Genomic DNA, 25438 nt, shown 5'->3' with positions numbered 1-25438 from the left:
TGTTTTTACTCTTCCAAATGTGGCAATGCTTTCTTTTCATGGGGGGAAAAAGGTGCTATGCAATACGAGCCTTAATTCTGAAGCAAAAATATTCTCATAGAATCACAGAATGGCCTGGGTTGAAAAGGACCTTAAAGATCATCTAGTTTCAACCCCCCTGCTATGTGCAGGGTCGCCAATATTACTAAGAGGCAGCAAAATGCAAGGGTTTCCATCTTGGCCTGTATCCTGCGTGTCTTATTTGTGGGTACACAACCCACAGCCATTATTTTCTGGGGTGGTGAACCTCGGGAAGTCACTACGTAGCAGACAACACACAGTGAACCCATATAGACAGAAGCTCTGCTTTGTATTCTGTATCCCATAGCCTTGAAGTAGAACTGTGTTCCTCCTACGCTGCCCCTCTGGAGCCCCCTAACCACAAATGGGTCACAGTCCTCTCAAGCAGTTCCAACATCTATCTGTTGTGGGGGACCTCCCTGCATTGCAGATTAAAGTTCTTCTACACCACCGAAATGGAAACCACAAGGTGAGATGAAGCTAATTAAGAGACATCGATTTGCTCTAAAAATCCTGTGGATGAAAATTGTAAAATTTTAAATGAAAATTGATTTTATGGTGGGTTTTTTTTGTTTTGTTTTGTTTTTTTTTTTTTTTTTTCTTTTTTCATCGTCAAAGAGAAAGCAGTTAAAGAAGAGGATTTTTTAAATAGCCTTATGAGCACATAGGCTAAAGAACTCTTTTAGGAAAAAAAGATCTTACTGTTCAGGACTGCAAAAAAAAAAGAAAAAAGAAAAAAGACGAACTGTAGCACAGGCAGTTTTTAGAACAAGCTCTTTTTCAGCACTGTATTTCCCCCAGTTCCCATCAAAACTCACTTTTCTCAAATCTGCAGCATGTCAGAGTGGCCATTATACACATACCTGTATTCCACTTTAAAAAAAAAAATCTGAAATCAGCATATTTCTGTATGGCAAGGCTTGAATATTACAAGCTACTTTTGCAATAACTTTTCCAACTGCCAGGAGGATTTGCTCCCAACCACATGGTCTGAACAGGAACACCTTCCTAAGCAAAGATGGGGGACTGAATCCTTTGCTATTAATGTTATACTTGTTCAAGGATTCAGCTCAGTTCCCTCGATCTCCAAAAGGGCTGTTAGAAAAACAGCTCTATGGCCAAAGGGTGGCACTTTGCAGAAGTTTTGTACAAAGAAGTGTGACTAAGTGGGCACAGGAAAATGAGCTTCTGAGGGCCAAGGCAACTCCTACAGATGGCACTTCTTACATAGGAGCCAGCAAAGAAAAGCCATACATATTTGCTTGAAGAATTGGATGATGCAAATTCATTGGTACTGAGGAAAGATGGTGATGAGTTACTCTTGGCAGAAAAAAAGTAACCTACAGTGTTCTGCATGGAGAAATCACTTGGGGGTTGTTTTCACTGCTGTTTCTTTCAGCTGTCCTCACATTTTTATTTTCCTCCCTGTGTATTAATATTGTATTCCAGCAATTAATTCTGAAGCATTCACTTTGTAGCCTTGAGAAATCAGCAGCTATTGATCTGCAAACTGCTGGCTGCTGATATCCTACCTTGTGGTTTTTGCTTTCCCCCCAGCTGTTTGTAACCAGATGGTGTTCATGTGTTGGCAGTGGGTCTTCTGATGCTGCTCCACCAAAGCTGGCAAAGGCACAGGCTGGAGAGACGTGAGAAATTTCAAGGTGGATATAATGCCAAAGTGACAGTAATGGAACAGCTTAGCATTTGGACATAGTTATATCCCTGGGCTTCAGCATCAAACCCTTGCAACATATCATGTGCTTGATTATCTTGTATATATTCCTGTAACATTGATTCTAATCGTAGAATCATAGAATGGCCTGGGTTGCAAAGGAGCACAATGCTCATCCAGTTCCAACCCCCTGCTGTGTGCAGGTCACCAACCAGCAGCCCAGGCTGCCCAGAGCCACATCCAGCCTGGCCTTGAATGCCTGCAGGGATGGGGCATCCACAGCCTCCTTGGGCAACCTGTTCCAGTGCCTCACCACCCTCTGGCTGAAAAACTTCCTCCTCATATCCAACCTAAACCTCCCCTGTCTCACTTTAAAACCATTCCCCCTTGTCCTAAGGGGACATTATACTTAGGCAGACCATGTACAAACTGCAATATGATGGTTCTTCACTATCAGCCTCTTTGCAAACCCTGATGCCCACAACACACACATCTCTAACACACTGAGGCAGTCTGTGATTCATGTATAACTTCATCCCTTCTCTGCTGTTGTCAATCAGCTGTATAGAATTTCATGGTAGCCAATTCGTGACCTGATAGATAGCAATTTTTCCTCCGAAGTCATGTTGCCCTCCTGAGCTGTGCTTCAGGCCATTGGGACTGGCTTCAGCTTCCTCCCTCTCCCCCAGCCCTAGGACAAATACTGATTTTTCTTACCCCATGATATCATCATTCCACTAATATAATATATTTGTGCTTTAGATCAGAAGAGGAAGAGCTCCTGCTAGGCTTTGTCCCACTGTAGATCCCTCACTCATTCAGCATGCGGGAGAGGACTGGCTCTGTCTAAAATAACAAAGGTATATTTTAAGAATAAGACTCCCAATTCATCCAGGATATTGCCAAAAACCTTTTTCTCTCCTTAAAAAATCCCATCACGTGTGGTCTCCTCTGTAGTTCAATGCGTAGCTTAGCTTGACTTTTCCACTCATCCTGTGCTCATCCCCAAGGACAAGTCATGCATTCCATCTCCAGGACCTCCCACACTTGAGGACCAGCTCTGCCCTCCCTCCGTGCTGCAGTAATTGCTGCCTCCCCTGTGAGAAGGAGGGGTCTCACATTAATTTCTCTGAGGAGAATGCCAGTAATTTTTTTAGGCAGTTTTATTTCCTCAGTAATTTTAAGTTCATCAGCTCACTGTTGTGCCTCGACCTAGCAGAAAGCCCTCATTAGTCTGCCTTGCTCCTCTTCTCTCCCTCTTCTTGGGACAAGATGGCTGGGATTGTCTTTGTAAAAGACAGGCTTGGAATGCTAATTTCCAAAGAAGGAGACTCTTAAATATTCATTTTGCAGTCTCAGTAACTGTGTCTTTCGAAAAGATCTACATGTTGAAACAAAGATTTTTGGTACGTGTCATTGTTTGACACCTAAAGAGCAGCTTGGGACTAACCTCTCCATCAAGGTTGTGCCTTGCCAGCACCACTCTTTTGGATGGGAGCATATATCCAAGTTGATGGTGAGGCAGTTCTGTACCTTTTAAACTGGTAGTTGTTACAGCATTTTTGCTGTAGGGATAGCCTCAGCTGCTGGCCAACTGTCAATAAAGACAGCTCTCTGATTTACTCTTCCTTTAATGAATATATCATGCTTCAATCTGTCACCCAATAACTATGTTGCAACATTTTTATGGTGTACTAAGTCTAGAAATATCTACTTTTTTCCATGGTGAAAAAAAATAAATAAATAAAAATAAAGGAGAAATCAGAAATAAACATAGTTGTTAAATTCTGGCATGGACATAAAAGAAACCTCTTCTTCTCAGTACCATTTGTTCTATAAGCAAGGCATTCCACAATACCAATCAGAATTACGCAAGGCACAGAACTGGAGAGCAAACTTGTGGGTTAAAGAGAACCTTGTGACTTTGGGCAGCTCACCAGCTGGTGCTGGTTCTTAATACATGCAAATTAACCGAATCCTTCATTGATTTCATTCAGGTTTTGTTTGTTATGTGGTTCCTGAATGCCTTAACAGTGCCTCTGACTGTAGGAAAGAAATGATCAGCTGTTCTTCCATCAAATGCAACAAATTAGGTTACAGCAAAAACAACCAAACTATTTAGGAATATAAAAAAAAAGGCAGTTAGCACAGAGAACTCATTAAACTTCTCACTTTCTATTATGACATGCATCCCTGTCTTTATATGAGATTATTCAGAGCGTTTATGATAACAGCATTATTGACTCTAGATGATCACCGTGTACTCACAGAGATGCTAAAACAAAATGCTTCAGAAAAAGGCAAAAAGAGATGCAGGATTCATCCATAATGTTGTAACCATAACTATATCAGCATTTTGTCTTCAACATCATTTGAAGGATGAAACTGAGAACTGAGTCCACGAGAGCAAGCTCCATCTAATGGCTAAATCGTGACCACTGTCAGAGAGGTGTTTGGTAACCAATACGACTTTGTTTTGTTCATCCATTTCTTTCATTTCAGTCGTTTCTAAAATATCAGCTCTTGTAGAAGAAATAGAAACAGGCAAAATCAAACCTTGGACATGCTTATTAATACTTCTGCATGAAACATCTTTAAGACTCGGCACAGCTTTGGCTTGCATTTTGGAAATCTGGGGGAAGTGCTGCTTGTCTCTGACACCCCTTGAAAAGGGTGGCACTGAACAGTGCTGCTCCTTGAAGCTGTGAACAGAAGTCCCTGCCTCTGTTGCAGCCTCCATGCCTTTCTTCGAGCATGCCTGCAGAGCCAGCCTGAAGCTCCAGTTGCTGCTGCCTGCAAGCAGCATGGGGAAGAGGCTAAGAGAGGTACCCTGGCACTTTGCTTTATTCTTATAAATCAGGAGAGAATTAGACTGCAAAGAAGAGCAAACACAGCTCTGCCTAATCTCGGTGCTTTTGTAAATCTATGGGCTTCTGCCAAGCCCCCTAGGATTCCCATTTGCTGGGAAGCCTAACGTCTTTGAGGAACAGGTTTTAAATTTCCTGTTCATTGGCAATGATTGTGTTTACCTCCGCCACTTTCCGCCAAAATTTTTTGCTGCCTAAGCTGCCAAATCTTCAGAATGAAAGTCCCACTCGGTGGACATGGTCCACACTGATCATAAGTCTCTATGAAACAACTGAAAAGTGGCTGGGATACATCTCATCCTAAGGAATACATCTAAGACAGATGGAAAGACTGTTTTTTTGCAGAAGCATCTTTCTTGTCCTGGTGAGTGCAGTGGAAAACAACTTGTGAACTACATTTCTAAAAGTCTAGCAATATGTATCCCACTATTTGCTCTCAAAAAAATCAACGTGGATTAATAACTCCACCTTGGCCTCCCTAGAACTGCAGAGAGTTCAACCTCAATCTCCTTTTGAGGAAATAGGATGTGGGTGCAGTGGGCTGTAGTGATAACTGGGACACGTTGTGCAGATGCACAGCCCCACCAGCACTACACAAACCCTTGTAGATAAGGAAGTAAACGCGTTGCCTCTTGTGATTACAGATGATGGTAACTAAGATGTGGTGTTGGGTACCCGAAGAAACTATGGCACAGTGCTGAAAGCCACCATGGGGAGCACCCAGTGGAAAGCAAGGACATGGATGTGTAATAGGAACCTATGGATTCATTTGCTTTGTTTCAGAGAGAGATCTGAGCCCTGCGATGTTCTGGGGCCCTTTGCCAGCAGGCCTTGGTGAGCACTGCAGTTCTACAGGCCAGGTGATTTGATCCCAGTACCCCCAGTGCCCCTTCCAGAGCCAGTGATGACTCTGAGACAGCGGCTGTAGATGGCATTCTGTACTGGCTTTACACAAGTGGTAGTACAAAACCACACACCTATCAATTATGTATCACGTGAGACGTACAGCACAGTATTTCAGCACACACCACCTGCCCAGTACAGGTGTACTTATAGCAAAAAGGTTGTTCCAGCACTGAAGTGCTTTCAAGCTCAGTAGTTATGACAGAAGCTGAGAGAAAAGAAGAATTATTACACCCATTATTCCCTTTTAGAATTGAAGACTAAATAGACCAAATAACATGCCAGGCACTCAGCAAAAAGGCTCAAATCCTTCTGTCATTTACAGGCCCCAAATGGGAGGCTGCCAGATCCTCCTTTGAAACCAGTCCATTTGCAGACCGAGATTTGCTGTTTATTCCGAGCACACTTTTTGCCCAATATTTCTTTCTCTGCGATGTTGGAAAGCAGACCTCAGAAAGTGCCCCGTCAGCACATGGGTAATGAAGGGCATGTCTTTTGCTGACTCCTGTTAGCAGGGTCCCTGGGTGCCATTTCGGTTACAGGCAGTTCAGTGAGCAGGCATGCTTTGCTTTTTTCCTTTTGATTCGGTTTTTTTTTTTACCCTTTTTGCAATGTTTCATAGTCCAAAGCACCTGATTAATTCAGCACTGTCTGCATAGCTCTCAGGCAGCTGTATGATTAGCCTCTCAATGCATTTTAAGCTGTAACATGCTGAACTGCTGTGGTCTTCCATAAATTTTTTATTACCATGAGAGGCAAGTGCCCATTTAATAAGGATGGTCTCCATTAATCGTATGATCTCACAATGCTCCAACATTTCCTTCAATAAAAAAAAAAAAAAAACAATACACCTTGGAGTAATCAAATTGTTTCTACCTTCCCCAACCTTTATGCAGATTTGATTTGGTTTATCTCACACATCACAGCCCCACTCCTCTTATTGTGTATCAACTACAGATACTTCAGTCAGTCAAGAGAAGCAGGAGGTTGAGCTACTAAACAGGGTAGAAGACAAGTAGTGACCCATCAGCACATGTTTACAAATGGAGATGCTCCTTCATGTCAGCGGCCCACTAAATCAGGCAGAAGAAGGAACCAAGGAAGAAGAGAGCAAGAGCACAGCCATGTCAATGTGCTCCATAAAGACCTACATTAATGAGAGGAGACAGAGGGGAGGCAGTTAATACCAGTATACTGTTTTACCTCCAAAATATTGCTGTTGGAGCACTGAAGTCTGCAAGCTGGACCTCTCTGGATGGCTTTGAACAATGCCTTAACACTGGGCTTAGTTACGGGTCAGATCTCAGACAAAATACTGGCCACATCTGCAGCTCGGTGCAGTGCAGAGATGTGAATCCGTCATGTTTTCAGGCTAAAAGAAAAGCACATGACAAAGAACGTGTGAGTTCTCAGAAGTCCTAAAAAGCAATACACTCTGAATCCCATACAGGCTGCAAGAAGTCCTTGACAGAGCTGACAACTTCCCTGAAAACTAGTTTTGGGCTGCAGCATCTCCTGCAAGAGAGGTGTTTGCTGAGAGGCTGTTAGGAAAGATGGAAGAAACACACAACTTACTACAAAGCTTTCAAATGAGGATGAATGTGTTTATCAGTGGTCAGTGATGAACCTTTGATGTTCTTTGGAGGAGCAGAGATCTCATGAATAAAACATAATCACCGTGCAGGGCCCTGATCTGGAATCTTCATTAATATGATGCATTTTGCATTTGCATCAAGGCATGACAAACCTGCTTATTCCAAAACAGAAAATTAATTTTGCATCTAGTTTCCAGGGCTACTCTGTTCACAGCCTCCCTCATACCAAAACCATTTGATTAGAGTAAGTAAAGTGATTCAAGAAAGATATAAAGTATTCATAAAGTGCGTGTAGAAAAACAAGGAGTAAAGATATGAAGATATGACAGATTTCATATCTGGGAGATGTACAGTTTTAGATTTTATAAAGGCTTATATATTATTTGTAACATGTTAGTGTTGCTAGACACAAGTCACATTTGCATTGTGCCGGGCTCTGCACACACACAAGTGAAGGTGGAGATGACCTGAGCAGCTTATACTATAAGCAGGTAAATAGTGCAAATAGAAAAGAAATGCAAATCCACGTAAGGTTCTAAAATCAAGCTGCAAATATCATCCAGATACAGCCTTTCATCAGTCTGATGGTTCCTTGTTTTTGAGCCTGACTGTTTTTCTTGATCTTTTCTGGAGGCCAGGATAGCATGCTGGTTACATGCTGGTTACACACTGATCTGAAGCAGCACTGCCACTCAGCACAGATTATGTCTAATCATCACTACTACATTTTTATTTTTTATTTTAGACATCTTAATGAAAACAGCTTCTGAATTCCAGAGTTGTATTTACAAACTGCCCAGGCAGAGGGTCATGTTTTGAATAAGCTCTCATTCATTTCTGCTTTGCTGTCGTCCAGCTTTCACTCTCCTCTTGCAGTTTTTTGTCTCTAAAGAATGCTTAAGCAGCCCTTTGGCTGCAACCCAGGAGCAGTAGAAGAGCTGAGCACTTCAGTGACTCCTCTTTGGCCACTGACTTGAATCTTCATGGGATGCAATACTTCCAAGTGCTTGACCTGCGAGTCGTTTTTAAGAAGTGCACATCTTCAGTACACAGCTTCAGTATCTCTGAAGGGTAAACTGTGCACCCCATGTCTGCAGAGGTTTTCCAGCTCTTTTCCAGAAACAATCTGAATTTGCCCTTTAGATTTTTTTCATGCAGCTACAGCTAACTTGGCCATGTTCTCATGTCATGTGGGTTATAACTGTGCTTGAGTGAGCCAGCCTGGTCTGGTGGTTGGCAGCCCTGCACATAGCAGGGGGGGCTGAAACTAGATGATCACTGTGGTCCTTTTCAACCCAGGCCATTTTATGATTCTATGATTCTATATTAATGCTCCTGTAATTTAGGAAAGCTGAGGCAAGAGACTGAATGAAAAGAATTTGCCTAAGGTCTCCTTGAATATCGTATTCTATCTGTAATAATCTTCTCAAGGTTGCATATGTGAAAACTGTGGGGTTCTTTTATTCTTTTTTTCTTTTTTAATTGGGAAATGTCTTTCATAAGTATGAGCAGTGGGAAAGACTTATTGATTTCTGCAGATTTGAAAGGGAAGGAAAGTGATGGAAATGTGGTAGGGTGGAATTAAAGCAGCTGTAGGAGGAAGACTGAGGACATGTTGCTCTGTTATTCATTCACTTTTTACAAGTGTTTTATCCGTTCTTTCCATGCATAATAAGTGAAGAGCTTAGAAGGAGAAGAGCATGCTGGGATGCAAGACACAAGCACATTCATCAAGGAATTAAAATTATCTGAAAAGAAAAATCCTAGAATCATAGAATGGCCTGGGTTGCAAAGGAGCACACTGCTCAAACAGTTCCAACCCCCTGCTGTGTGCAGGTCGCCAACCAGCAGCCCAGGCTGCCCAGAGCCACATCCAGCCTGGCCTTGAATGCCTGCAGGGATGGGGCATCCACAGCCTCCTTGGGCAACCTGTTCCAGTGCCTCACCACCCTCTGGGTGAAAAACACATGATGTCTTTATGTCTTTTTAATTTTAAATCTCTTACAAGGAATTTGAGTCAAGTTCAAGTCAACAAATAATCCTAAATTTTCCTGTTTCTTAGAGAAAGTCATCACTGCTACTAAGACATATATTTTAGCCCTTCAGAAAAGGACTGTGCTCTTTCTGATAAAATGATATTTTTAAATAGTTGACACTTCTGTTTACCTTGGGAAGTTCCCCTGAAACTTCTGTTTGAGCAGTTTGAAATGTTCCACCAGAATCTCATCTTTCCCCAAACAATATTTACAATACAGTGATTTCTTTGCGCTTAGAAGAATTACTCTTGATTTATTCTGATTGATTCTGATCCTGCTTTACATCTCATAATGTTAGAAATTGGTCTTTATTATTGGTAATTCCCCTGACAGTGTTGAGTTGACTCTTATTGCTGCTAACAGCCCAATGTGTAACATGTTAATGGTCCATGGCTTTGCCTTAGGAAGGCTGACTAACGAACCGGCTGTTTATGGCTGGTAATGATTGATTTGTCAGTGATTATATTGCTTAATTCAACAGCATCATGAATCAAAGATGACACTTCTTCCTTTTTAGGCTGTCACTTAGGCTTTATCACTCTTCACAGTAATGGGTGTTGAAGGGTGTTTATTGTGATGGCCTTTCTCCACTTTCCCTTCCTAAAGCACTGCCATAAACTATTTTTTAGTGTATGTGGCTATGGAAAACACACAGCTAATGGCTGAATTGCTTAGAGAAGGAGAAAGCCCCACATATTAACCTCACCATGATAGCCAACTTGGATTTGGTGTTACTCATTCTTGGAGTTCAGCCATAGAGCCAGGTCTCACATGATGCCACATGTCAGCTGAATCAGAATAGCTGCCCATATGTGTGTGCATTTAGCCTGCAACAAAAACACTAATTCAACCTCGCTCAGGATGCAGAGAAGTAAGCTTAAACAAGTCAAATGACTCCATGGTGAAAGGCATATCCCTGAGCAGCTCCCAAGGTTCAGCCACTGTGCACTGATACAGCCAACCTCAATAATTCAGTCAGGATCCTTAGAAGCCACTTATGTCAAAGTGCTTTGGCAACAATTTTGGGACTGCTGAAGAGGTATAAATTGTAGGTTTAACTTTCTTTACGATCATTACATGTTCATGTAGTTGTAAAAAGATCCCAGTGTTGCATCAGCTCCCAGAGCCAAGACAACTGCTATAGTAGCCTACTCTTTGAAAGGGTAGATAACAGCAGGACGAAGGGAAATGGTTTTTAGTTGAAGGAGGGAAGATGGAGGTTGGATGTCAGGGGGAAGTTGTTTGCTATGAGAGTGGTGAGGTGCTGGAACAGCTGCCCAGAAAGGCTGTGGATGCCCCGTCCATCCCTGGAGGTGTTCATGGCCAGGTTGGATATAAGGCAGCCAGCTGCCTCCTTAGGAGCCCCAGGGCAGTGTGTGGAGGCCGTGTCCTTCGTGTCCTGCAGAAACCTGGGGAGCTGCCAGGCAGAAGCCCAGTGCCTCCAGCCAATGCCTGCTGCTGCCTCAGGCAGCTCTCCTCACTTCTGGGGCATGCCAATGGGTCCATAGAAAAATACATTGCTTAGTTTCGATTAAAATAACAGTAGTTCTTGTGGGGAAATTTCATTTGAAGTAAGCCAACCATCTCATGCCTTCAAGATGGGAGTGAATTTTGCCTGGTCATCTCCTAGGGATTTTTCTTCTTGGTCTCCTGGAAAAGCCCCCTGCATGTGGCCAATAGCACTGGGGATGCCCTCCCAGCTTAGTAATTTGACTGGATGCTGATTATTTTCTCAACTTCAATTGAAAAAATAGAGGCATTTGTAGTGGTGATTCCTGAATGTGGACATTAAAGGGAAATGGTTTGAAGTTGAGGGAGGGAAGATTGAGGCTGAATGTCAGGAGGAAGTTGTTTGCTGTGAGAGTGGTGAGGTGCTGGAACAGCTGCCCAGAGAGGCTGTGGATGCCCCGTCCATCCCTGGAGGTGTTCAAGGCCAGGTTGGATGGGGCCCTGGGCAGCCTGGGCTGCTCTGAAATGTGGAGGTTGGTGGCCCTGCCTGTGGCGGGGGGTTGGAGCTTCGTGATCCTTGAGGTTCTTTCCAACCCTGGCCATTCTATGATTCTATGAGCTTGTGTATTAACCACTGAAAGCCACTTCTCCAAAATGCCCATTTCAAAACTGTATGTTCACCATGCACACACACTTTCCCAGCAGCAGAGGGTTACCCAGTTACCCAGATCAGGTGAGGAGACTGGCACAGCCCCCTCCTAGCGCTTCTCTGTGGACAGAGGAAAGGAGAGGCAGTGGGGATAGCCCTACCCAAGAGATGCAGCTGTGGCACTTCTCCTACAGCTCTCTTGGTGATGTATGGGGACAGCACTGCAGGACATCCTCACTACCTGTCTGGTGGTGCAGACAGCCAGGAGCCTTCTGGAGGGCAAGGCACAAGGGCGAAAGAAGAGGGCAGGCATGGCATTGGAAAACTTCACTTTGCTGCTTTCCAAGGGCTTTGCCTTCTGGACAGCGTTACCCAAATCTCAATTTTTCTCCACACGACTGTAGGCAAAGTGAAACAGCTTATTCATATCTCTCACACATAGAAAAAAATCCCCTTTCTTTCCAATGCAGGTATACAAAGATACCGCCATCTATATCTCATCAAAATTTGAATTTGAAAATTTATTTGCAAAGATCTACAAAAAGCTTTTTTTCCAGTATTGTATAAGCTCAGATACACAGCTAGAATTTCTGTTCACCAAAATAGAGACCATAACATTACCATTTCAGTAAGACAGATTCAGTGATTTCTTTTCTCTGCCGTCTCCAGACATATAATTGCAGGATGATTAATAGTACAGTAAAAAAGACACATTCTTCATTTCCAGGGTAGCATAACCACTAGTACTTCAAATGCACAAAAATGACAGAAAAACGACAGAAAATAAAAATGCATCAGCTGTTATTACTTAACAGACCAATTTAACTGAAATGTTCACGAATTAGTCTGGATAGAGCTGCTCTGGAGACGGTCTGTCTGTGAAATAAACTGATTTCTAATATTTTTTTGCCAAAAATTCTATTGTGCCTGCTTCACAAACTTCCTGCTTTGGTGCCACGTCATATCATACTTGCAAGAAAAAGTGAGTTTAGAATACAGTCTTTTAGCAGTGATGTCAGGTTGACCGTGGGTTGGTAGAATCCAATCTGTTTGATAACACAAACGTGTTTTTGATGACATTTGATGACACAACCACGGAAATCTACTTTCTGTATAAATACTCATGTGGAAGTGAACTATTTCATTTCCCTGCCTTTACTTTGTTCCTCTTTCAGCAACACATGCCTTAAAAAACAAAGATGCACATTTAGAAACCTCAGAGGCATCTGATGAGTTCACACTGCTTTCCAACCTGTCCCCCAAGTAAATATAACTGTAAAGAACCCACTTCTTACACCTGAAGTCATGTCAGTCATTCTGGTGAACACAGCCCTTTGTCTTAAATGAGACAGCTTACGGTCCTGTATATATATATACTTATATATAAAATACATTACTTTTCAAAATACACAATAATAGCAGAAATGCTGGGGATGAATTGATACGAACTAATGAAATTGTGTGATCAAGCCACAGATCAGGGAATTTTTTCTCCTGTCTGCTATTAAGATAGCCTAAATTCAGAGAATTTCTGTAAGAACACTATTTCAAGCTGCTTTATAAAACTCATTAGAATTGTGGATGGAAACAAATACCTTATTTACAGCTGTGCATTTTGGATTGATACACAGGAGGATTTGGACAGGGAGAGTGTTCAGGTGCTTCTTTAATGAGCTGTAAGCAAGCACGCACAATGCCCAGGCTGAGTATGCCAGGAGAAAAATGATAGCAGACGTGTGCAGTGGCAAAGTCCCATCTTGTTTTCTGCTCCACTATCAACTACATTTACTTTACAGTGACATTGCCTGGAGCAACTTTTAAAATTCTCCTCTGCTCTCCCCTCACCCAAACTTAAACTTCAGCAGTGCTGCAGCTCAGCTCAGTTTGGCACTGAATGAAAATGAATTACAGCCTGGGAGCCACAGCAATACCTAAAGAAGAAGGGTTGTTTTGAGGCCAGACCCCTTTGATGAAAGTTAGCTTCCTTACTTGGATTACTTTGAATGACTTAGGGGGGCATTTGTACCAACTTCAGTCTGAGGTAGCAGGAAGATCCTGTGTCCCATTTAAGCCATTTTAGCTTCAGAGAAGCCCACCCAACCTGCCCACCATAAATCCTACCTTTCTCTTGAAGCTTGAAAGGCAGAGGAGGAAGGCAAGAATGTGCTGAAAGTCACAGAGGGAGGTTGTGCATGAGCAGCAGTGAAAGGAGTGAGAAAACAAAATGCAGTGTGCTGGAGACATGAACCAGAGGGACCAGCAAAGGGAGATTGAAAGCTGGAGAGGCAGAGAGAGGAGAGAGAGGCAGAAAATCAGCAGGAAGGTAAGCTAGGGAGAGTGTAACCAGGAGCAGAGCAAATCTGTTCTGGCAGTGAGAGCAAATTGTGGCATGAAAATAGACCAGGCAAAAATATATGGCAAACCCAAAGAAAAGGAATGAGGAAAGCCTAAAGGATTTGCCCTGCTCTTATGTCAAAGGACGATAAGCCAAAAGGATGAAGTCCAGATCATGTGGCCATGGTACACTGGATCCACAATACATTTTTGTTCTAGTCAGGGTCCTGTGGGCACTAATATGCCTTAACCTGCCTCAGCTTTAGCCTCTACCACCATGGTCCAGGAATCCATTTCAGCCCTGCCTGAGATGTGCTGGAGGGGGTCCGGGTTCTCCAGTTCAACCAGAGCCATTGCTGTTCCCATGCTTTTGGACAATGCTGCTCCAGACCCTGGCCTGCAAATTCACTTGATGTTGGTCCTGTCCCATCACCACAAAGCTGTCTGATGGTCTGAACTCTTGGTTAAACTTCCCTCGTTACCTTGTCTTTTGCCAAAGGTCACTGGACTCTCAGGAGGAGCTGTGGGAAAGGACCCTGCACCCTGCTGGTTGTACCATGCCCAGTTCCCCATCCTTTAGTGAGCAGCCAGCTTACACTGCTCTCTTACACTAGTGTAGGAAGGGCTTGGGAGCCACTCACCTCACCCCATTTGGATTTGGGGTTTGAAACAGCAAGCAAATCTGTTTCACTCTACTTTTCCTTCCTCTCTTATAGCTAATAACACAGCTAATAAGCTATAAGCCTGGATTCAAGAAAACAGTAGAAAATGGAATATAAAACCACATCTCCTTGAGTTAAGCACTATAACCAGTCCTTAAAAATATCCAGTAGTGGACACATACTCCTGTCACAACAATGACATGGCCCTACCACCCATCTTGGATCTACAAACCATTGAATGTCTTAAAGCTTTTGGCCACAAGTCTCTTCAGTCTTCCAGTTAAATTTCCTCTAATTTGCAGTTCAACATTCTCTAAAAGATGTCTCCTAGCTAAATGAGTCAATGTGCATGCATGGTCTGTGCTCAGAAATCTCATTCCAAGCTATGGCTTTGTGTCAGAGCAGTTCTGTAGAGCTGGTCTCTGTTAAGTTGAAGTAGCCTGGATGGAAACTCTCCTCTGCAACTTAATAAGCAACAACACAAAATGGTGACACTAAAATAAAATCTGAATCTAATATTTTCACCTTCTTCTCTAGCAGAACCTGCACAAAGTCTGCAACATAGAAACCCTAAATTTGAGAAATCCAAGGAAGTTGGGCAAGCTCTGTTCAAGCCCCTACCGAGTCTGAATGAGGAACCAAACTAATCTGGGAAGTGATTAATCATTGCCCATAGGTACAAAACGTGCACTTACGAACTAAATGAGCTCTCTCTCTGAAAACATAGCTTCTCCATTGCTGAGATTGACACCATGACTTTTGAACATCAATTCACACACTTAAAATTCATTGGCTTCTGCTGTGAAATGAGAGAGATAAAACATAGCCTTTGATTTTCAGGCTGTTTTCCTATTTTCTCTGATCCCTGGAGCCCTCTGCCTTTTTCTAAAGTTTTTGCTGTTGTTGTTGTTTTTCTTTAATTACCATTTTTCAAAAACTCATGCTTTACTTACAGAAGACAGAAAAAAAAAAAAGAAACAATATGGCATGAAGGGGTCACAGAGAGAAATGTGCTCCATTCTCATCAGCAGGGATACCACTCTTTTCTTTCTTCTACTTTATAAAAACAGGTCTTTCATCTCTTTGACCACAGCCACCGAACCGACACTCGTGAAATGTCAGAGGAAGTGGTATGGGTTTTGGCCAACCCTATCGTGTTTGATCTCCAGAAATAACTTATTTGTGTTATTGGAGATATCATCATCCAGGAAATGCAAGAGCAAAGGCACAGGTGAAGAGAAATGATCAGCACAGTGGTTCCCAGCCTGGAGGCAGGAGCTTGTACAGCCCTGCCACCTTTTTGCAGCTTAAAGTAACCTGGGGTGCCAGTAACACCTGGACAGCAGGACAGGAGCCAGCACCATTTCAGATTGCACTTTAGTTACCAAAAGGTGGCTGGGAAGGCAAGCTGGATTCTTCCTGTCCCCAAACCAAAGAAATCTTTCTTCTTAACTGTGCACAGCCCAGTAAAGGACACACACCTGTTAGTATCCTTTGGCTCTGTCCAAGCACCAGAGGTACTCAAAAAGTAGCACAACATCAATTTATGAAAACTCAATAAACATACAAAAGTTCATAATTAGCTTGCATCCATTTACACAGTTCCTCACTTATCCTTATAAAGTCCAATCTTAATTTTCCAGCTGCTGGTAAAACACATTGTGAGTTTGCATTTTGAACCAGTGGCATCCAAAGCAATCTAGTGACCATCATCTGCAGCTGGAGGAGATCTGAGATCACAAAGCTGGGATGTGCCAGGCTCCAGGTTCATCACCACCGTGTCAGCCCATATGCTCACACAAGTAACATTTGCTGTTAGTCTGAAGGCTTCATCTTCACCAGAAGCATGCCTGGGGGAGTTTAAATCCTGGATAGTTAGTTGAAAATCTATAGAAATGCCTGAAAATTCTGATCTTTACTCATCGTCAACGTGGAGAGGTGTAAAATCTGAGAGTATGCTTAGAGAGCTTGCACAAAAGTACAGTATTTGGCCATTAAAATACAAATTAGTTAAATCCCAAGTAAAAAGGGATAAGACCAGGAGCACTAGAACTAGATCTAATCAGCAATATCTAATTAAAACTTATATGTAATGCTCCAATGAGCGTTAGTAAAGATTTGAATTCAGTCTGGCATTCCTGAGCTTTCATCAGTGCAACCTTTTGCATACGCAGAGATGCATATGCATATATAAATCTACTGGATGTGCTCCATGCACTCAGTAAAGAGGAAGAACACAGGGACATTAAATAATTCTGACCAACTGTATTAGGTCTGACAAACAGAGCCTTTGGTTTTGTATTTTTCTATGTAAATAAGATCAGCACAGAGGGAAAAATAGATTGGATGCATGATTAATGTGATACTTAGGGAGAAATCCTAGGGTGACAAGCTATGGAACTGGGACACTTGGAGGATGGCTGTATGGTGGGGGCAGCAATAAACAGAACTTGTGATGATACTTTGAGCTTCTGCATGCTGGAGGTACCACAGGTGTCTCCAAATTTTGGCTTCCCATCTTGCTATTAGTTTTATATAGCTTTGTGTTTTCAGAGCTATGCGTCATGTTCATAACAAAAAACCCATTGTGTTTTATCACTTAAATTCATTAACTCAACCAGAGGGCTGTTATGTCACTTAGCTGCTGTGAGGCAGCTGGAAATGGCACTCAGCACACAGCCACGGCAGGGGGCAGAGGGAACCAGCAAGAACTGTGCTCAGAACATGGGAGCTAAATTCCCTGAAACCAGGCCCGTGGCATCCCAACCACAGCACCCAAAGTCAGGGGATGCTTCTCATTTGATCCCTTTGATCCTCCATTTTTATGCCTGTAAAGCAGAGAGGAAATGTCTGCTTTCTAGCCTTGGAACGTATTCAAAAAGCACATCTACAAAGCACTTTGATCCTGTAGCAAGACACTGAATTCTTCCACTCCCAAGAAATTCTGACCCGCTGTGGCACCCTCAAGAGATGCAGCATCAACAGCCAGGTATGAATTCTGCACAGCAGATGATCATTGAAGCCATGGACAGTGTAAGCAGCATACAGTAAAGCAGAGGAGAGATGCTGAGTAACCATTGCCTCCTCTGTACCCTTCACAGGGTCCATTGTTGGGGAAAAGATACAGTGTTCTTAAATGCCACCTAACAGTTTTTATGACTCTGGGCTGCAGCAGAGAGAATTACAGCCGTTAGCTCACATCTGTACAGAATCCTGACACAGATTGCACAGGAGTCCCAAGTCCTATTGATTTACCAAGCGACTTGAAACAACAATTAACCTTTCTAACTATGCGTCTTCCTTTAAAATGCATCTCTGTTGCTTTTCAAAGTTTGCTTTTAAAAATTAATGAATCGATGCAATTTTACAGTTATTGACCAATTTAAAATGTCAAGGTTGTAGCAGGAGGGAAGGCTAAAGAGATGCAAATCCTGTTATGCAAGCTCATGGGCACTGTTTGGTTGGACACTGAGAACTCTGTTCTCAGCTTTGGTTCTTGTCTTTTATCTCCTTTAATTTTCTTCAGTGAACTTACTAGATGTCATATGCATTTATAACACCTTGGAAAACATCCTGGCCTTATTTAGAAATGTGTGTGCATATGTGCATTTCCAGTCATGGAAATGAAAACTGTCACACACAGCATTTATTATTTAAGTAAGGGCTCAGCACTTAGCTTTCATCCAGGGATATGAGCACAGCTATTTAGGGCTGAACTCTACAAGCCCTCAGCAAACTCAGAGTCCTACCAGGATTCACCCTGTACCCGGATCTCCATCTTGGGCCAACTTTTTATTCCCCAGCCACATGCTAACAGTGTACCAGAATTTTCCTGCCCTTTTCCTTTTAGCTTCTAGAATATAACAGGCACTTTCCAGAGAAAGATAAAGCACTAAAGATATCTCAATGAAAGAGAAAAGGATGTTGTTTGGGGTTTTTTTTCCCCTTTCCTTAACAACCTGTAGTCTGTATACTGGAGGCCCCTTTGCTGAGGCTGCCAAACAGCTGATCCAATTATCTGCTGATTAACACAGGACAAGTCAGCTTGGGTTTTAACCATTTAGACAGAATGGCACATCCGAAATACCTAGATTACTTAAAGTTAGAAGCATCTATCCATGTAGATTTGATGCCAGCAAATAGCCTCGTTTAAGATTTCAGATTAGCTAAATTAGCTAAATTGCTATTCACATCCGTGGCGATTTGCTTAATTGAAAGTACAAAGGACGGACTGAAATTCTCAGTGTAAGTCCAGAGCTTTCAGCTTGGTGAGGCCCTGTGAGGCCGCGCCTTGAGCGCTGTGCTCAGTGCTGGGCCCTCACTGCCAGACGGACACTGAGGCCCTGGAGTGCGTGGGGAGGGGAGCGGAGCTGGAGGGCTCTGGAGCACACGGCTGATGGGAGCAGCTGAGGGAGCTGGGGTGGGTCAGTGGGAACAGGAGGCTCAGGGGAGCCCTCATTGCTCTCTACAGCTCCCTGACAGGAGCTGGGAGTGAGGAGGGGTTGGCATCTGCTTCCATGTAACTGGTGATAGGACAGGAGGTGATCACAGAATTACAGAATGGCCAGGGTTGGAAGGGACCTCAAGGATCACGAAGCTCCAACCCCCCACCACAGGCAGGGCCACCAACCTCCACATTTCACAGCAGCCCAGGCTGCCCAGGGCCCCATCCAACCTGGCCTTGAACACCTCCAGGGATGGACGGGGCATCCACAGCCTCTCTGGGCAGCTGTTCCAGCACCTCAGCACTCTCACAGCAAACAACTTCCCCCTGACATCCAACCTCAATCTGCCCTCCCTCAACTTCAAACCATTTCCCTTTAATGTCCACATTCAGGAATCACCACTACTACAAATGCCTCTATTTTTTTAATTGAAGTTGAGAAAATAATCAGCATCCAGTCAAATTACTAAGCTGGGAGGGCATCCCCAGTGCTCAAACATCTTTCAGAGACAGAGCAAGCCCCACACACAAGATGTGGAGTGAACTTCTTAAATTCACGTAACCTATTGGCCACATGCAGGGGGCTTTTCCAGGAGACCAAGAAGAAAAATCCCTAAGAGATGACCAGGCAAAATTCACTCCCATCTTGAAGGCATGAGATGGTTGGCTTACTTCAAATGAAATTTCCCCACAAGAACTACTGTTATTTTAATCGAAACTAAACAATGTATTTTTCTATGGACCCATTGGCATGCCCCAGAAGTGAGGAGAGCTGCCTGAGGAGCAGCAGGCATTGGCTGGAGGCACTGGGCTTCTGCCTGGCAGCTCCCCAGGTTTCTGCAGGACACGAAGGACACGGCCTCCACACACTGGGCTCCTAAGGAGGCAGCTGGCTGCCTTATAGTATAAGCAAATGGAAATCTTCAGTATAGAAAAAAAAAAGTCAGCACACATCTTAATGGGTGAATGTAGCTTATAATTAGCTCACACTAAGCAGTGATGAAGGAAGAGTCTTCAAGAAAAAGGAAGACTGAATTTTAAATGACTTTAGGTGATAGCAGTTATCTGCATTTACTTGTCCTATAGATTAGTTTGCTGACTACTTTTTTTTTTTTTCCTGGAGGGCCTTTTAATTATGCATAGAAATCTCATCAAACACAGATGAAGAAGGTCAGAACAATTAGTATAAAACAAACACTTCAGCATAATGCACCATAATGATTATTTTTGCAACAATCAGTTAGCAAGCTCCAAGAACGTTTGATGCATTTTAAGCTAAGCCATTAACAGATTTTCCAAAACTTACCATCACAGCAGCACTTCAGCAGATCAGCCAGCCATGCTCCCCATACAAGGCAGGATTTCTGCAGCTGCTCCTGGGACACTGAACCTGAATAACACACTGAAAGAGCTGAGCCTTGGTAGAAGTCAGATTCAAAAATACATTCAGAGATATACATGGATAAAGCAGGTTGGTACTAATATACACATTGGATGTACTGCTGCTATTATTCTGTAATCTTTAGGAACCATCTCAAGTCCAGAAAGTTCATATTTCCATTGAAATACAGCTGGTCGCATAAATGTTGCTTTGCAAGGAGCATTTCCCATCCTGGAGGCAGGTATGTCCATCTGCGTGGCAATGCAGCACACACCAAAGTATCAATAGGGCAGTTAAACAGTTAACAGTAAGAAGCAGTAACAGGAAGCAGGACTGACAAAGAGATAAAACCTTACATTTCAAGCTTTACCTAAGTCCTAACTCCACCAGCTTTCTGCTCAGCACTTCTGGGACAGGAACTCTCAGTTTGTGCTAATGAGAAGTCATGTTCCTATAAGGTTTGGCAGGCTGTAAGCTGTCAGGTTCTAGTACACTTTGAAGGAACAGCTTATTTTACTACTACCTGACTGTCTGCCGTGCTCACTAGCATAGTGAATGCAGCAGCAGCTCCCTGTGCATTTCCACAGATGCGCCATCGTTCTCTGTATGTGAGGCTTTGCATTTGATGAATCCCTACAACTCTCTGAAAGGAGGTTGCTGCAAGGTGGGAGGCCTGTTCCAAGGTAACACTGATAGGGCAATAAGGAATGGCCTCAAATTGCACAAGGGGAGGGTCAGATTAGATATTAGGAAATATTTATTCTCCAAAGGAGTGGTCAGGCACTGGCACAACTGCCCAGGGAGTGGTGGGGTCACTGGAGATGTTCCTGAACAGTGAGGATGTGGCACTAAGGGATGTGGGCAGTGGGCATGGTGGGTTGGGGTTGGGCTTTAGGATCTTGGAGCTCTTTTCCACCCCGAATGTTTCTATGGTTCTATGATGCCTCTGTGCTACAAAGGAAGCTCCTTGTCCTTGGGGAGCTCTCAGCAGTTCAGTGGTGACCACAATGTGTCAGTGCCTGGATTTTTGAAGTCTTCTGCATGGCTGACACAAATGGTGTACACTGGGGATCTGCTACCAGTGCTGTGAGCTCAGAGTGCACAAAGAGCCACCAAACATCTGAGGAAGTAACAAAAATGATCAGGAAGATGACAGCCCCTTTGTATGATGGCTTTCACTCCCCACCCACCCACTAGAAGCACAGGACATATTTGAGAGAGTTTTGGTATCTGAGAATAACAATGTGAAATGTCTCTGTGATTAAAAGAAAATGGGTATGTGGTGATGCTAACACAATGTATGTTATTAGTGCTACAAGAATGACCTTTTCTTACAGCAATGCTGAGAGAGATTGTGCCCGCAGGGTCTACTCTAAAGCATACTGGAGTTAATGGGACTTTTTCTGTTAGCTGTAAGGGATTGCATTAGGCCTACACAAACAGGGCTGTGCTTTGAAAAGGGAGGAGGACCACAGAGGAAGTGAAGGAGGAGGGAGGATGAGTGTGGGTGCTTGCTGAACACAGCAGTGTGCCTGCATGCACTGGGATGTGCATAGTTACACCATAGCAAGCACCAGAAGATCTGCACCCTTTTGGGAAACAGCTAAGGCAATGGCTAGAGTAGCCCTTGGAAAGCTGCAGTTAGTGCTGGCCATGTGTTTGTACCAGTTGTCTATTTATTCATTGATTCTTATGACTTTTTTAAATTTATAACATCGTGAAAAAGCTGGGAGTTAATTTCTTATTGATTTAAGCTACATTAATAGCAAGTCACAACAGGAAATGTAAATAATTTTTCAGATGGATGCTGTAAATCCCCTTAAGTCCATTGTTTAATTTTGGAAATGAACTTACGTTCTTGCTTATTACTGCCTCATTAGCCTTTACCTTGATTTTCATTATCTGCAGACAAACCAAGACAGTGCAATGACAGTTCTCTTAAATGAAAAGAACAAAGCAGCTTTCTGTGCCTCTGCAGAACACTCCAGAGGCAACCAGCCATGAATCCCTCCTGCTGCCTATGCTCTCTCCTGGGGCTCTGGTTCCCAGTTGCTTTCACCCTCGTTTCCTCTCTTCCTTGGGAACTCCCTTGGCTGCTTTTCCCTTCTTCACCACTCATCTCATCTTATTATGTTTTCACTTCAACCTCCAGAGCTGTCAGTGTGTTCCCCTATTCATTTCTAGGTGGGGACCCTTAGCCTTGTCCTCCCAGTCACATACTTCACCCTGATGCTGTTGTCCACGTTCCCTCTTTCCTGAAAGATTGTCTCCTCTTTCTTTCCTTCTGTGTTCCCCACATTTCTTCCTGAACTCCACCTCTGTCAGGCTGCTGCCTCTCACCTCCACATCTCCTTGTCGATGAGCAGTAGCAATTCACATGTAAAATCTTCTACTGCTACCCACTCAAAGAAAACATGCAGCCTTCCACATGGAAGACCTCTGTCCTTTCCACAACATAATGCAGCACAGTGAGAACCTAGGGATCTAAAGCTGAATCTTCATTTCCATAACCATGCAAGGTAGGTAAATATATCCAGGTGTCCCTAAGGATTGTGCAGATGTGCCAGACCCCAAAAGAAGCCTTAGGAAGTACCTCCCTTCTCATAAGCACAGCATACTCCTACTCTCAGAAATGCAGTGTAACACTTGTGATTTCTGATTTGCATTTCTTGCAGTATAGAGTCAGCAATAAATAATTTAGGGCCTCCTTTTACACTTTTGACAGTCAAGAAAGCTCTTATGAAACAGTAGGAACCAGCCTCGAGGGTGACACTGTAGTTCACAAACTAGATCATCTGTACAGAGACCAAGTTGTCCCCTATGTGTGTACAGGCTGTGTGTTTCATAAATGGTCATTCCCATGTCTCTGATTTCTTTTTGACCCAGAACTGACCCCTAAACTTCATCAGGTGGAAATTCAGACCACTACATCACCTGCATGGATGACTTGACATGATGAGCCATGTAACGAGCAGATTTTTATTAATACAAATAGTACTTAGAGCACAGTCTGTCAGCTATGCAGATTGATAATGACTCTGACTTCGCAGAGAACTCTTTTTTTTTTTTCCCCTAAAACATTTCCTGGCAATAAATCTCACACAGCCAGCATCTGGCAGCTAGGAAAAATAAGTTGTTTTTCAAGGGGTTTACTGGAGTTTCTCTGTCTTCATTATGTTTATCTGAAACAGCCATAGCCTCCTGACTTTATAAATAAGCGTCCATGGAAATAGCAAGAGATTCAAGATGCTGATGATACAAGAGAGGAAAGAACAATACATTTTCCCTGGAGAACACACTTCAGTCTCAGATTTTACATCTTAAGAATTGAAACTCCTGTCCCTTTCTATTCTCCCTTCTGCCTTCTCCCTCTCTCCCCCTTCCTGAGTAAAAAGTAACTTCTTGCATAAGGATAAGCTGAAATGCAACCATGCAAAAGAATAAAACAAAGTATACCAACCCCCTGCCTCCCTGTTTGGCTTATAATATAACAAATCCTATGTGAAAATCAGACTTGTCTATCTGAGAACAAGAGAGTGTTAAACTCCTTCCCTTACTGGTGCTATTTAGCTGTCAGCTATACCAAGATGAGGTATGGAGGTCCCCAGGCCCCTCCAGCTGCTCATTCACACCAGGTGTGGCACCCAAGCATCTCTTTGACAAAAATACCTTTAAATTTCCAGAATCCTCAACTCCTTGCAATCCTCTTCGGTCTATTTGTTAAATGGCTTCCTAAAAAGGAATTGTGTGTTCATACAGTCTTACATAGGTTCTACTCAAAAAATTTAGCTCATGTTGCCTAGTTATTATATTAGCAATATAGCAAGGCTAACAAATACAGCATACTCTTTCTGTAAATATGTTGTTTTACAAATCACCCACTAAAATGGATGCTATTTTCTCTATCAACAACTGTCACACAAGTTCTCCACTGCCTGTCCAGCCAGCCACATGCTCATATGTCCTCTAAGAGTACATGCATCATTTACTTGCACCTTACCTCTGCTTTTTCCCCTAACATATATGCACATATATATATATGTATATAATTTTTCTTTGCTTGGATCATGTGGATAACCTAGATAAGGAGGGACTTCAGTGTACCCAGTATCTCAAATAAAGTGTGAGCCTTCTTTATCAGATCTCTATGGGTTTTTTAATATATCTTGTTAACTACAGATGAACATCCCTTGTCTCCAAATCTGACTATCAGTAGTGCCCATCAAGCTTACAGTCTGAACAACATCCACAAAAACAAAGATTATGAGCTCACATAAAATTAAATCAAGAAAGAAACTCGGTGCTAATATACCTTTTATATGGAGAGCCATTGCCAATGACTGTACTGTATATGCAAACATTGTGCTTGTCCAGAACATGGGTTTTATAGACAAGCTTGCTGGAATAATGCTTATATCATGTTCTTTCCTTATAGACTTGGCATGGGTTCTGTCCCCAGATTTCTTTTCAGCTGTCTCATTTCATTGCTTATTATTTTTGAAACACATCAACAAGAATGTTGAAAGGAAAGGTGAGCAAAGGACACTGTCAGCTACTGAACTGTGCAATAAGGAAGTGATCAATCCAGATTTGGTCCATTTAATTTTCAGTCAACATAATGAGTGCATTTGTTTTGCTGTTCTTTTAAGCTTTGTTGTCAAGGATACAGTGATATTCCCTACATCACAAGATGAATTTGGTATGAAGAACTACTTTTCATTGGCATTTACTCAATCAAACTTGACATGAAGGCAGCATCTGTCCAATAATTTTTTACTTAAAGTAAAGTCATTAGTTATGATATCCAGCTCAACAACAGAAAACATAAATCTTCCTGAAAGCCAGCTGAAGTGGCATTGAATTCTTATTTTTCGTGTGAGATATGTCAGAAGGATGGACTTCATAGCGGTCGTGCACTGACATATTCTCTTATGACAGAGGTGAATGGTTCAAACATGGTTTAGACAACAAGGGAGAGAATTAATGTGACAATCTCTATGGATAGGACCACCATAACTGTGGCTACAGAAGGATACAGCAAACAGGTGGGAAGGTTGCATCCAGCCCACATGCAGCATCTCTGTCATGCAGGCTGGGTATTTAAATCCAAACACTCCTGTTCCATCAGTAACACCCTATAATGAGATACATTACATGCTGCATCTTCCCAAATTGATGCATGTTATTGCGAGCTGCTTCTGCTTAGAAAACAAACAATCTCATCTATGAGCCCAATACACTAAACATACATATATTAGCTAAGCACACAGCAGAACTATAATCTTTCCATCATTCACTGATGGCTTGTTTGAAAATGAAAACATTAGCTGTTCACTCCTTGCTCTCTTTCGAAACTCAGATGGTGATCTAAGATGATGTCTGACTG

The 25438-nt window shown here is 42.8% G+C and overlaps 1 long non-coding RNA gene across 5 annotated transcripts in view; it reads right to left on the bottom strand.

Annotated features, from left to right (window-relative positions):
* Nucleotides 1-2515: 2515 nt before the first annotated feature.
* LOC149917961 (uncharacterized) overlaps nucleotides 2516-25438 on the bottom strand; it is a 144041-nt gene continuing 121118 nt past the window's right edge. For 4 of the 5 annotated variants that reach the window (XR_016467181.1, XR_016467179.1, XR_016467183.1 and 1 more), the window contains 3 exons: nucleotides 19978-20061; nucleotides 6706-6874; nucleotides 5797-6322 (listed from right to left, as the gene is read on the bottom strand). This is a non-coding gene — a long non-coding RNA (uncharacterized LOC149917961). Of the gene's footprint in view, nucleotides 2579-5796; nucleotides 6323-6705; nucleotides 6875-19977; nucleotides 20062-25438 lie in introns of those variants that run through there. The other variant, XR_016467180.1, reaches the window with a different exon arrangement.

The sequence above is a fragment of the Phasianus colchicus genome, chromosome 5, assembly GCF_987193195.1.
Source record: "Phasianus colchicus chromosome 5, bPhaCol1.hap1.1, whole genome shotgun sequence".
In the NCBI taxonomy this organism is placed as follows: domain Eukaryota; kingdom Metazoa; phylum Chordata; class Aves; order Galliformes; family Phasianidae; genus Phasianus; species Phasianus colchicus.
Note: the sequence above shows the minus strand (reverse complement) of the source record. Positions and strands in the feature narration are given on the sequence as shown.